Source organism: Lutra lutra, chromosome 3 (genome assembly GCF_902655055.1).
Source record: "Lutra lutra chromosome 3, mLutLut1.2, whole genome shotgun sequence".
Lineage (NCBI taxonomy): Eukaryota > Metazoa > Chordata > Mammalia > Carnivora > Mustelidae > Lutra > Lutra lutra.
The window spans coordinates 444,009-458,119 of NC_062280.1; the positions used below are offsets into that span (position 1 = coordinate 444,009).

The 14,111-nt window shown below is 41.0% G+C and overlaps 1 long non-coding RNA gene across 1 annotated transcript in view; it reads left to right on the forward strand.

The window, feature by feature from the left end:
* Nucleotides 1–2,380: 2,380 nt before the first annotated feature.
* LOC125095725 (uncharacterized) overlaps nt 2,381–14,111 on the forward strand; it is a 118,845-nt gene continuing 107,114 nt past the window's right edge. The window contains exon 1 of the long non-coding RNA XR_007125931.1: nt 2,381–2,482. This is a non-coding gene — a long non-coding RNA (uncharacterized LOC125095725). The remainder of the gene's footprint in view (nt 2,483–14,111) is intronic.

Below are 14,111 nucleotides of genomic sequence, written 5' to 3' on the forward strand. Positions count from 1 at the left end.
AGGAGTGCCTAATTTAATTACAGGTTTCTTGCTCAAATTCTGTATTTATCTAGGAAATTAGACTTGTAATTTAGGTTTTCAAATGTGTTTGCACAGATGTCTAAAAATCCCTCTTCTGAAACTTTACTTTCTGCATATCTTACTTCCATTTTCTGTTCTTGAGTGTGCAGAAGCGCCTGCACCCGCTTGGCGGGGTTCCTACCCACGGGCGGGCCGCAGCAGTGGGGGCTGCAGACCACGCGGGGGTCGTGGCACCGGGCTGCGGGCGGGAACGTCGGAGCAAGCGCAGAGCGCGCCTGTAACTTCCGCCTGCAGGCGGCGGTAGCCTCCGTGGAGCTGCAAGGCGGAAGTGGAGCGGGAGCTCACCGGAAGCTGCTCCTTGCCCACAGCCTCCTCGGCCCAGGCCCGCTGTTCCTTTTCAATGTCTTCAGGATCTCTGCGAAGTAGTGCCCAGGGCTGCGGTCTGCGACAGCCTGCCCCACCTGAGCCACCGAGCGAGCCCTCGTCTTGCCGGAGGGGGCAGGGCCCCATGGGGCACCCCGGAGTCGGGCTGAAGGGAGACCGCTCTGGGGAGGCTGGTGGGCGCTCCCTGCAGGCCGCCCCGGCCACATGGAGAAGGTTCCGGGGCCACGCGGCCCGCGGCAGGGGTGGATCTGGCGGCGGCAGCTCTGCTCGAGGCCGCCGTTCCCGGAGGCCGTGACCCAGAGCAGCCGGCTTCGCAGCGGCGACAGGACCAGAGCTGCCCGCAGAAGCCTCCCCAGGCCCCGCCAGGCACATGAGGCCGCAACGCCGCTCTCGCGGGGACGGCTTCACCCGGCGGGCGGGTCCGGGGCCTCCCGAGGGAGCTCCTGCTGCTTCCTCCGCGGGACTACAAAGCCTCGCACTCGGAGGCGTCGGCGCGGCTGGGCGGCCCGGGAGCCCCGTGCGTGGCTGTGCGTGCTGTGGCGGCGCGGGCGGCGTGTGGCGGTTGTTGCCGTCGCTCCTCAGGGCGTCCCGCTCCTGTCGCCTGAGACGGAGCTTGTGCTGACGCCGGCGCGGCCTGAAGGAGCGGCAGAGGCCGGCTGTGCGGGCGGTGACGCCGTCGCTCCTGTGTGCGGGCTCAGGGGCAGCACGGGGAGGCCGGGAGGGCCTAGAAGCCGCGGTCCCGGCTGCGGCTGCTCCGACCCGCTGTCCGGCACGCCGGGCCGCGCCGTGTGTCCCAGGCGGTCGCTCGCCGCTGGCGATAGGCTCCGGAACTCGCTCCTGGGCTGCGCGGATGGAGACGGGCCCTGCTTTCAGGTGACCCGCGGTCGCGGCTCTGTGGTAAGTGCGGGCAGCAGCTCTCGGGAGCAGTGGGTCCCTCGCTGCCATCCCGGAGTCCCGGCCGCTGCCGCGAAGCATGGGCGACGAGCGGTCACCAGAGCAGGACTGTGAGTCATACGACTGCGGAGCCTGAAGTTCGACGTCAGGTCAGCCTCCCGCGCAGACGCCTTGGACCGTGTTCCGGGTTGCGGACGGCGCGTCTCGTCTCCCCACGCAGCCAGGCAGTGAGCCGGCGGCGCACCGGCCCCACCTGAGGACGCTGCCCCGCAGCCTGGTCTGCTGCTGACGGCCCCGGCCCCCCAACCGCCGCGGACGTTGGGGTGCGGCGTCCGAACCTGGTTGGGGCGAGGGGCCGGAACGCGGTGGTCCGTGCACTGCCACCGCCGCGCAGACCCTTGTGTGTGAGGAAGCGCTGAACAGGCCCCTGCGGACAATGTGCTGTTTCCTGACATGAAGGTAAGATGCGGCCTCTGCGGTTGTGTGGTCGCAACAAGGTAAGAGAAATCGGGTCCTCAGAAGTGACAGACCATCGTCCGGAAGCTGTAGAGCATCTCGGAAAGCAGACATGGCGGCTTGATTCAGCAGCACTTTTCCGGAAATCCGAACAGCTTCGTGGGACTCTGTGGGGAAAAGTTCGTTACTCTTGGCGGGAAACGGCTCTGTGCCCGGCAGTTCTCGAGGCCGCTGTCGTCTCGCGCCCGGTCACGCCCTTTCCCTTCTGACTTTCACGGGAGCCACGACTCGTCCGTGAACCTCGGAGTTTGTCACGGCACCGTGATGCGGCCGCCGCTACCGTCTCGGAGCTGCGGAACCCGAAGAGCAGGGCTCACGCATCGACCACTGGAAGGGCCGTCGCGTGTGCCGTGTGCTCAGAGTTTTCATACGAACTGTGCGCTGTGGTCGTTCGTGTGACTGACGGCGGTGGCAGCGTCCGTCTGCGTATTTGTGACGCTTCGAAGCTCATCGCCTGGAGCCTGCACGTAGACGACCGATGTGCCCGAACGTCCTCGTGTTAAACAGGCCCGGCGCGCTCGTGCTCTTACTCACCGGAGGTCACAGAGCAGGAAGAAAACGCGTTTTATCTCCTTTATTTGGATGAGTTGAAACCTGGTAGAATTGCTCACCTGTGAACACAGAAAATTGGAAATTTAACCAATGAAGAAGCAGTAATTATGCCCAAGTATCACCCAAATCTTCTCCCGTTTTCAGGGTTATAAAGATTTTACCTAAAGAGGAAGGAAGATAGTATCCCACAGACGCCTTGCTCCTGTCTTCCATTTTGTCGCATACGATTTTCTTACGAGCATTTCTCAAGAGGTCATTCTTCTGTAGCTTGTGACCAAGCAATACCTGGTGTGCAGTGCTGGGACGGACGGCCTCAGGCCTTTATCGTGTTTCATAGCGCATCACTTGGAGATTAAAGTGGAAAAAATCCAGATGGCTGATAGAATTTGGGTGATTTTTTCACTGTTGAATAGACATTGTTGATTTGTAATATAGAAAGCCAATTTTTCAGAAAATTTTGGAACAATCTCTATCAAAGGGAATTGTGCCATAGCTAGTTCACTGTCCCAGAAAAAACAAGATGTAATCAGAATAAAGCTAGAAAAACTGCCCAGCTTAGCCCAGTCTAAATTACAAGCTGCAGATGTATGAGCTAAATACATGTTTATTGTTTTGAAGCTGTATCTTCTCAGTGGGGTTTGCATAAGAAAATTAAGCCGTATAGAAAAAATATTTGAGTGACTGTTTTCTCAATTCTCCCAAATGGCACATAGTTAATTTGTTAATAAATGTCTTAGGGCATTAAGGCTTAACTATATTCAGGATCCCTACTTAGAAGGGATGTTTCAAGCCATTGCATTGTGGATGGTTGTTGGATAACGTAACAATAGATAACAAATGCAACCATAAATTAAAATGCTTTACGAAGTCCTCATTCTTAGAATAATGTGTCACCAAAATGGCAGATCAATGGACCAAAATTATATACCAAAAAAGCCTGAAATCTATATAAGATACAAAATATAAGTGGGCATTTTAAGAAAAGAAAAAGAATATGTTCTTTCTTACTGATTCTTTCATTTGTTTGGGATGAATGTAGATTCCTACCCACCCAGCTGCACAGAGGTATAATTGATGATAAAAAGAAAACACCTGTGATATTTGAAGTGTGCAATGTGAAGATTTGATATACATTGCAAAATGATTACTACAGTCAAACACATCTATCCCCTCACATGGTCACTCTGTGTGTAGTAACCTTTAAGATCTCTGTTAGCATATTTCAAGTATGTAATACAATATTCATTGGTTTTACCATCCTGTACATTAGATCCTCAGAACCTGTCCCTCTTATAACAGAAAGTTTTTACACTTTGATTAACATCTCCCCATTTTCTCCCTTCCACTCCCATCCCCCTGGAAACCATCATTTTCTCTGGTTCTAGGAGTTCAGTTTTTTTAGATTCTACATATGAGATTATATATTTTTCGTGTAGTTTTTAATATACATGAATTCAACTTGTGAAGCAAATATATTAAATATGGAAAAACATGAAAAATTGGGGGAAATATTTGTGTAATTCTTATTTATTTAAGCAAATTATCAAATGAAGATTAAACCCTAGGTTAAAACCTTCAAGCTGGCAACTTGTTGAATTTTGTGCACCTCTAATGGCAGTCATTATCTTCTTTGAGGCTCCTTTGTCTTTTCTGAGATACTTCAGAAGCTCTGGCTTCAACAGGAATATGTAAATATAATTGTAAAGTGACAATAATTCTTTTTCAAATATAGAGTGCCTCTCATTCTTTTCGTATTTGCAGCATCTAGACCAATACCTGGCAGAGAGCAGCTCTTGATGCACATCTGTAGACTGAATGAACTAAACAATGAGATTTGCCTCTTTTGGATGGTTTAAGCTTTTTTTCCTTTTCCATGGCAGGACCCAATTATGGATCTTAAATTACCCAAATCTGGTTTATTGGGTGCAGAGTGTGAACTAAAGTTTTAACAGAATGTCTGATGAAAAGCTATGTTGTCACTTGATAAAATCTTCAAATCCCTTAAGAGACTTGGGTTAGATTTAGTAAGACATTATCAGCATTTGAAAGAGTGGAATCTAAATACTGTTTTTAGCTTTGCATGTGGAAGAGAGAATTAGTCCAGAAAATATGAGAACATAAAGGCAAACAAAATACCTGTCAGTGGATATATGCTAATTGTTTTAACAAAGTTACTTATCAAATTAAAAAAAATTATTTTAACAGACTCACACCCATTTCAGACAATTCTGGATGTAATTGTTTACTATTCTTGATAAAATATAAAAGTGCATTAATAAATTATAGGAGTTCAGCCCAGCGCAGATGGGTTGTTGCTTTGCTGTTGCTTGGGAGTAAGTAGAGCATCCTCTGAGCAGGGAGCCGTCCCTGGTAGAGCAAGAATTTAATAAGTGGGATGGGAAGTCAGCAAAAGAACCCTTTCTTAATTCCTTTTTATCTTTATAAAGTTAAAATACCATAAATTCTTACCGGAGTAGAATAATACTAGAATAATATTAAAGAATGCCAGAAAGTTCATGCTTTGTGAAAGCTAACCCTGGAAAGAGTATAGGAGGTTAGGAAGATCAGCAATGCCAGGCAAGCAATGAGCAGAGGATGTTGTCTAGTTGTGCAAAGAGCTTCAGAGTGTGTCTGCATTACATAATTTGAAGTACTGAGGCTATCTAGAACTCCAGACATGCCGCTCTTCATTTTCTAAAGCAAAGCATAATTAATTGGTTATTTTTTGGTATTATTTAGCACTACTGCTTTCAAGATCATCAAAAACTATCTGCTCACTAACCAAGTTGTTCTCTTATTTTATTTTATATGTCCGAAGAAAAAATAAAGTGTCTTGATAAATGTGATCTATGAAGGTCAATACTTAGGATAAATATTTGTTCTAATATAGCATTCTTATGTTTGAGAACTATTTCTCATAGGTTTGAATATAAATTCCCACTTGTTTATGCTTGAAATTCTGTTTGACACATGTTTTCTTCTTGGCCTTTGAAAATATTGACAAATTCTCAACATATATCATTTTGGACTCTCATGGGTGAACCACCCTCTTTCTCAGCAGTTAACAAAGTCTGCTCTTACGTGATCAGCCAACTGGCTCTCTTGCTGCCTCTGAACTCCAACTTTTAACAAGTTCCAAGATACTTTGGGGGAAAATTGCAAGTGGGAGAAATATGAGCATTTGTTGAGATTCTCTACTCTCTGATTAGAATATTATGTTTCTTGTCTCTTGTGGAGTAGAATTCTCACTTAAGAAAATGTTCCCCATCCAGTAATTCTTCAAGGGCCTCAAGAGAATCCCTGTTCAATTAAAACTGAGAATTCTTTACAGAGTCTTCCTGAAGTCCAGGATCTCACAGAGTGTTTGGGTAAAGAATAACATGCCAAAGTGCATATTTTTATTATTCAGAACAACAAATCCACAAAAACTGAAAGAAATTGTAGTCAAAGCTTTGTTTATATACCAGTTCAACTTTTAGAAAGCAGTGATTTATTTACCTTAGCAGAGTAGGCAAACTAATCTTAAAAATGTAATTTGCCTTCATTCTTCTCTCTGAACAACCATTCCTGTGAGACTGTTAATACTCAAATGGGCCCAGATGTCACCTGCGTGGGAAATATGCCTACATGTACATCTGTAGTACTTGTATGTTGCCATGTTCTCGTCCAGTCCTTATATTATAAAGCCATACAGTGGAATCTCATAATAACCAATGCCTTATAGTTACACAGTGCTTTTGACCTTTAAAACACTTTTTTAACCTTTTTAACCTTCAATTTGCTTTACTATTAGGATAATGCCTTATGATATTTAAACATGTTAATTTGCTATCACTAGAATGCATCAAACTGCTAACCAAATTCTTTAACTATTTTTTTTAAAAACTGTAACTATGTTGATTTCACCATATTCCACATGAAGAAAATATCAATTCTACCTTGTGCCGAAATGCTTGTGCTATGTCTGAAATACTGTTGTTAGTTCAGGATATTACTTGGTAAGAGCAGCAGATGGAAGCCATCCAGATTAAGTACATTCTGCAAAGCAATCATATGAACAACAGCTCAACCCAGGAATGGTTACCTGGATAAAGGGAACACTTAGAACTTCTGTGCAGTACTATAGGAATAAAGACCAGTAGATGGAAGTTAAAAGGAGATGGAATTAAATTTACCTGAAGGAATACATTTATTACACATGCCTGTAGCCTGGGTGCCTAGAGTTGTGTCTGGCAGATATTGAATTCACAGGAAATGTTTGTTGTCAGAGGTGACCAAAGATGAATATATTAAACTTTCTATAAAAGGAGTGAGCTCCTTGTCACTGCATGTATTACGCAGAGGCTATGTAAACTTTGAAATGCTGTAGAAAGAATTCCTGCATTGGGAGTAATGTTGGATATGCTCCACTTCTTAGTTTCTTTCCATATTTATGTATCTAGAGTTCTATAAATTCTTACCCACATTAAAGAGCCTTATATTGGTGTATCTAGGTTAAATATCACTTTTATGAGACAGAATTTTCCTTTTTAATGTGAAAGATTTTACCCTGACCTGACTTTGTAGATTTGAAAGCTTAATTTAGATTTTTGATGGACTGAGTATCTTAGGAATTCACAGCCTATCTTATTCAAAAGGATCACAACATCAAAATCACCAGTTCCAGACCATAGGATTCTAAGTTGTTTCCTTGTTAAGCCTCAGTACAATTCATGTTTTTAAGTGGAAAATGCCTAAATTCTGATGGGAAATTTGACTTTGATATGTAGTGTCAGGACCTAATCTGATACCACATGGAGCAACAATAGTGATCAATCTTGCTTCTTACCTTGGTCCCATTTATACTTCATGCTCTCCTTCCTGGCTTTAACAATCTTTAGTTATTCACTAAACACAAGCACTCAGTAAGTATTTGCTACTTTGGTTTTTCCAATACATGAATAAATGTTGATGAGACAAAAAGGGACATGAGGAGGGTAGAGGTGGAGTGTGGAGTGAGAGTTTTCCAACGCTGCTCCTCTCCTGTGCCTTACTCTCTGCATCTTGCCCTCATCCTTCTGTTTACCTTCAGAAAATCTTTTATAATACTACTGAGACCACACATTCCTGGACATATAAACACCATATTAACAAATGTTTCTTTAATATATTCTCCAAGAAAACATTTGGATGTTTCCAAGTCATCTTATTGGAATATGCTAGCTTTTGTTCATTCTGTATTTGCAAGTGTGCGGAGCTCGGTTTCTCCATGGAAGATGCTGGTGGTTTTCCCCTTTTCTTTCTTAAAAATAGACTTTATGTTTTTAGAGCAGTTCTGGGTTCATAGCAAAATTGAGTGGAAGGTGTAATATTTGCCTTATACTTCTCGCCCCTATACATGTGTAGCTTCCTCCATCAACATCCCCCCACAGGGTACATTTGTTACGATTGATGAACCTACTCATCTTTACTAGCTTTACTATGCAGAGTCTGTAGTTTACATTAGGGTTCACTCTCAGTGTTGCACATTCCATGTCTTTGGACAAACTTACAATGGCCTAGATCTACTATTATAGCATCACATAGAATAGTTTCCTTGCCCTGAAAATCCTCTTTGCTCCACCCATTTAATTCTTCCTCTTAAACCCCTGGGAACCTCTGATATTTTTACTGTCTCCATACTTTTGGTTTTTCCACCTTGCCTATAGTTGGAATCCTGTGGGATGTAGCCCTTTCAGATTGACTGCTTTCACTTAGTAATACACATTTAAATTTCCTCTATGTCTTTTCATGGCTGGATATGCATCTCTTTTTTGTGCTGAATGATATTCCATTGCTGGCTCTATCAGTTTATTAATCCATTCACCTACTGAAGGACATCTTGGTTGCCTTCATGTTTGGCAATTATGAATAAAACTGCTATAAACATATGTGTGCAGATTTTTGTGTGGACATGTATTTTCGACTCTTGGAAAATAGGAGAATGTTTGCATAGTTGGAGTATGTTTAACTTTATAAAAAAAAAGTCACAAAATGCCTTCCTATATGGCTCTATTATTTTGCATTTCCAACAGCAATGAATGAGATTTCCTCTTGTTCCATATCCTTTCCAGTATTTCATGTTGCCAGTGTGCTGGATTTTGACTCTTTTATTAGGTGTGCAGCAGTATTTTAGCATTTTCATTTGCAATTCCCTAATGACAGATGATGCAGAACATCTTTTCATATGCCTATTTGCCATCAGTATGTCTTTTTTGATAAGTCATCTGTTACAGTCTTTGGACTATTTTTTAATCATGTTGGTTATTTACTTATTATTGAATTATAAGTGTTCTTTGTATATTTCAGATAACAGTCCTGCATGAGATGTATCTTTTGCAAATATTTTCTCCTAGTCTGTGTCTCATCTTCTCTTGACAATGCCGTCAACACTAGTGACTTAATTTTAATGAAGTCCACTTAACAGTTTGTTCATAGATTATGCCATTGGTGTTGTATCTAAAAATTAACTTAATAATTCCCTGCCAAACCCAAGGATCATTTAGATTTTTCCTATGTTATCTTCTAAGAATTTTTTAGTTTTGCATTTTGCAGTTAGGTCTGTGCCCCATTTTAGTTTCTGAAGGGGGTAAATTCTGTGTCTAGTTTTTTTGAGTGTGTGTGTATGTGTGTATGGACAGCCACTTGTTCCAGCACCATTTGTTGAATAGACCATCTTTTCTTCATTGTATTTCCTATACTCCTTTGTCAAAGATAAGTCGACTGCATTTATGTGGGTCTGTTTTGGGCTTTCTTCCATTGTTCTGTTTTTCTAGGCTTTCAATAGTAACACACTTTCTTCATTTCTGTAGCTTTATAGTAAATCTTGATGCATGGTGCCATTCCTTCAATATTGTATTGACATTCACAAGATGACTTGCTGGGATTTTGATTAAGGTCAAAATGAGAATTGATACCTTGATAATTTTGAGTTTCCCTATCTATGAACATGAAATGTCTTTCCATTTACTTAGATCTTTGATTTCTGTCATCAGAATTTTGCATTTTTTATACAGATTTGTACATATTCTGTTAGATTTATACCTAAGTATTTCATTTTGGGGAGTGCTGATTTAAACAGTATTGCTTTTAATTTCAAATTCTACTTGTTTATTGCTGGTATGTAGGAAAACTGTTGAGTCTCGGTATCTTGCGACCTTGCTTTGTTACCAGTTCCAGAACTTTTTTTTTTTTTTTTGGTCCTTTCAGATTTTCTACAATCATGTCATCTGCAAAAACAGTTTGTTTCTTCCTTCCACAACAGTGTTTCTTCTTCTTTTTTTTTCTTTTTCTTACTGTATTAGTTAGGACTTTTAGTATGATGTTGAAAAGGAGTGGTGAGAGGAGACTTTGCTTTGTTCCTGATCTTGGTGGGAAATCTTACAGTTTTTCACCACTAAATATGATGTTAGCAGTAGTTTTTTTTTTTAAATAGTTATTCTTTATGAAGTTGAGGAAGGTTCCCCTGTCTTCCTAGTGCTGGGTTTTTATCAAGAAAGGCTGTTGGATTTCATCATATGCTTTTTCTGCATCTATTACTTTGATCTTATTTTTCTTCTTAACCTATTGATGTGATATATGGCATTAATTGATTTTTGACTACTGCAAAAGCTTTGAATAATTATTTTTACACGTTATTAGGGTTACTTGCTAATATTAAGGATTTTGCACCTATTTTCTCATAAGTATTGGTCTATAGCTTTATTGTAATATCATTGTCTGGTTATGGTGTTATGGAATCTGGACTGGATGGTCCAATGAAAGAATCAAGCAGCATTCGGAGATGTTGGAGGATGGGAGGTTTATTTAACACGGTGGGGGGGGGGTGGGCAGGGGTGGCACTCAAAGGAAAGTTTTCTTCAAAGGTCTGAGCCGGAATCACAAACAAAGGTGGTGGTTTATACACTTTTACTTCCATATATATGGCAGTTTTGCTCCCGCTGTGGGCAGGGCAGTAGGGAAAACATGGAGTAGCCTTGGGGCCAGAACTGGGATTCCCCTGCTGGACTGTTCAGCCACCTTAAAACAGAAATTTCCCTTACCAGTGGTGTTAGAGTAGTGCTGGCCTTGTAGATTCAGTTCTATCTTTTAAAAAAGATTGCAGAGAATTGACATAATCTCTTCCTTAAATGTTTAGTAGAATTCACCAGTGAATCCATCTGGTGGGCACTGGTGCTTTCTATTTTAGAAGGTTATTAATTATTGGTTCAATTTACTTAATAGAGATAAGCCTATTCAGATTGTCTTTTTCTCCTTGTATGAGTTTTGGCAGATTGTCTCTTAAGAATTGGTCCATTTTATCTAGGTTATCAAGTTTATGGGCATAGAGTTGGTCATAATATTATATTATCCTTTTAATATCAATGGAATTAGTAGTTATATCCCTACTTTCATTTCTAATGTGAGCCCTTTGTGTCCGGCTTTTTTTCTTCATAAGCTTGACTAGAGGTTTATAAATTTTATTAGCATTTTCAAAGAATCAGCTTTTAATTTTGTTGATATTCTTTATTGACTTCCATTTTTCAATCTCATTGAGTTCCTTTTTATGAAAGATTTATTTTTTTAGAGAGAGAGAGACAGGACATGCACATGCATGAGGGGAGGAGGGGCAGAGGGAGAGAATCTCAAGCAGACTCCCTGAGCCCAGAGCCCAACTCAGGGCTGAATCTCAAGACCCCGAGATCATGACCTGAGCAGAAATCAAGAGTTGGACACTTAACCAACTGAGCTACACAGGTACCCCAATATCATTGGTTTCTTCTCTAATTTTTGTTTACTCTGAATTTGCTCTTTTTTTTTTTTCTAGTTACCTAAGGTGAAGGTTAGATGATTTATTTTAGAGCTTTCTTATTTTTAAAATATATGTATTTTATGTTATAAATTCCCATTTGACCATGGCTTTTGCTGCATCCCATCAATTTTGATAAGTTGTCTTTTCATCTTCATTTAGTTAAAAAATGTTTTAAAATTTTTCTTGAGATTTCTTCTTTGATTCATGTGTTAATTAGAAGAGTGTTGATTAATCTCCAAGTATTTTCTGGTGATCTTTCTGTCATTGATTTCTAGTTTAATTCTATTACAGTCTGGGTGCAGACTTGATATGATATATATACTTTTAAATTTGTTATGGTGTCTTTTACAGCCAACAGTGTGACCTATCTGGGTAAGTATTCCATGTGAGCTTGAGAAGAAGGTGTTTTCTGCAGCTTGTGGATAAAGTAGACTTACCAATTGTATCCAGTTGCTTGATGGTACTGTTGACTTCAACTATCTCTTTACTAATATTTTGCCTGCTGGGCATGTCCATTTCTGATAGAATAGTGATGAGGTGTCCAACTATCATTGTGGCTTCATCTATTTTTTCTTACAGTTCTACCAGTTTTTGTTCTGTTAGGTGCATATATGTTAAGAATTGTTATGTCTTCTTGGAGAACTGACTCCTTTATCATGTAATGTCTTTCCTTATTCCTAACAACTTTCCATGTGTCCAAGTCTGTCTTTCTGAAATTAATATAACTACTTCCTTTTTTTTAAATTAGTGTTAGCATGGTATATCGTTCTCCATTTATTTTACTCTGAATCTGTCTTTGTATTTAAAGTGAATTTCTTGTAGACAACATAAAAGTGGGTTCTGTTTTTTTTCTTACTCTGACAATTTCTGTCTACTAATTGGTATATTTAGACCATTGACATTGAAAGTGATTATTGATGTAGTTGAATTAATATTCACCACATTTGTTTCTCTTTTAATTGATGCCCTCATTCTGTGTTTTCTTTTTTCTTTCTTTCAAGATTTTCTTTCATTTGTGGTTTCAATTGTGCATTTTTTTCCTAATTTTTTATCTTTATTAAGGGCAAAAGCTAGAGTGGCTAGATCAGGCATATTTTTTTCTGATGAAATTTTTAAAATTTTTTAATTATTTTTCTTATAAACATATAATGTATTATCAGCCCCAGGGGTACAGGTCTGTGAATCGCCAGGTTTACCGCACTTCACAGCACTCACCATTGCACTTACCCTCCACAATATCCATAACCCCATGACCCTCACCCGACGCTCCTCCTCCCAGCAACCCTCAGTTTGTTTTGTGAGATTAAGAGTCTCTTACGGTTTGTCTCCCTCCCAATCCCATCTTATTTCATTTATTCTCTTCCTAACCCCTAACCCCCACATTGGATATCCATTTCCTCATATCAGGGAGATCATATGATAGTTCTCTTTCTTCGATTAACTTATTTCGCTAAGCATAATACCCTCTACTTCCATCCCGTCATCGCAAATGGCAAGATTTCATTTCTCTGGATGGCTGCATAGTATTCCATTGTATATATATACCACTTCTTCGTTATCCATTCGTCTGTTGATGGACATCTAGGTTCTTTCCATAGTTTGGCTATTATGGACATTGCTGCTATAAACATTCAGGTGCACGTGCCCCTTCGGATCACTACGTTTGTATCTTTAGGGTAAATACCCAGTAGTGCAATTGCTGGGTCATAGGGTAGCTCTATTTTCAACTTTTTGAGGAACCTCCATGCTGTTTTCCAGAGTGGTTGCACTAGCTTGCATTTCCACCAACAGTGTAGGAGGGTTCCCTTTCTCTGCCTCCTCGCCAGCATCTGTCATCTCCTGACTTGTTAACTTCAGTCATTTGACTGGTGTGAGGTGGTGTCTCATTGTGGTTTTGATTTGTATTTCCCTGATGCCGAGTGATGTGGAGCACTTTTTCATGTGTCTGTTGGCCATCTGGATGTCTTCTTTGCAGGAATGTCTGTTCATGTCCTCTGCACATTTCTTGATTGGATTATTTGTTCTTTGGGTGTTGAGTTTGCTAAGCTTTTTATAGATTTTGAATACTAGCCCTTTATCTGATAGGTTGTTTGCAAATATCTTCTCCCATTCTGTCAGTTGTCTTTTGGTTTTGTTAACTGTTTCCTTTGCTGTGCAGAAGCTTTTGATCTTGATGAAATCCCAATAGTTCATTTTGCCCTTGCTTTCCTTGCCTTTGGCCATGTTCCTAGGAAGAAGTTGATGCTCCTGAGATCAAAGAGTTGCTGCCTGTGTTCTCTTCAAGGATTCTGATGGATTCCTGTCTCACATTGATGTCCTTCATCCATTTTGAGTCTATTTTCATGTGTGGTGTAAGGAAATGGTCCAGTTTCATTTTTCTCCATGTGGTTGTCCAATATTCCCAACACCATTTGTTGAAGAGACTGCCTTTTTTCCATTGTACAGTCTTTCCTGCTTTGTCGAAGATTAGTTGACCATAGAGTTGAGGATCTATTTCTGAGCTCTCTATACTGTTCCATTGACCTATGTGTCTGTTTTTGTATCGGTACCATCCTGTCTTGATGCTGACAGCTTTGCAATAGAGCTTGAAATCTGGAATGTGATGCCACCAACTTTGGCTTTCTTTTTTCAATATTCCTTTGGCTATTGGAGGACTTTTCTGGTTCCATATAAATTTTAGGATTCTTTGTTCCATTTCTTTGAAAAAAATTGATGGGATTTTGATAGGGATTGCATTAAACATGTAGATTGCTTTAGGTAGCATAGACGTTTTCACAGTATTTGTTCTTCCAATCCATGAGCGCGGAACATTTTTTCCATTTCTTTGTGTCTTCCTCAATTTCTTTCATGAGTACTTTATAGTTTTCCGAGTACAGATTCTTTGCCTCTTTGGTTAGGTTTATTCCTAGGTATCTTATGGTTTTGGGTGCGATTG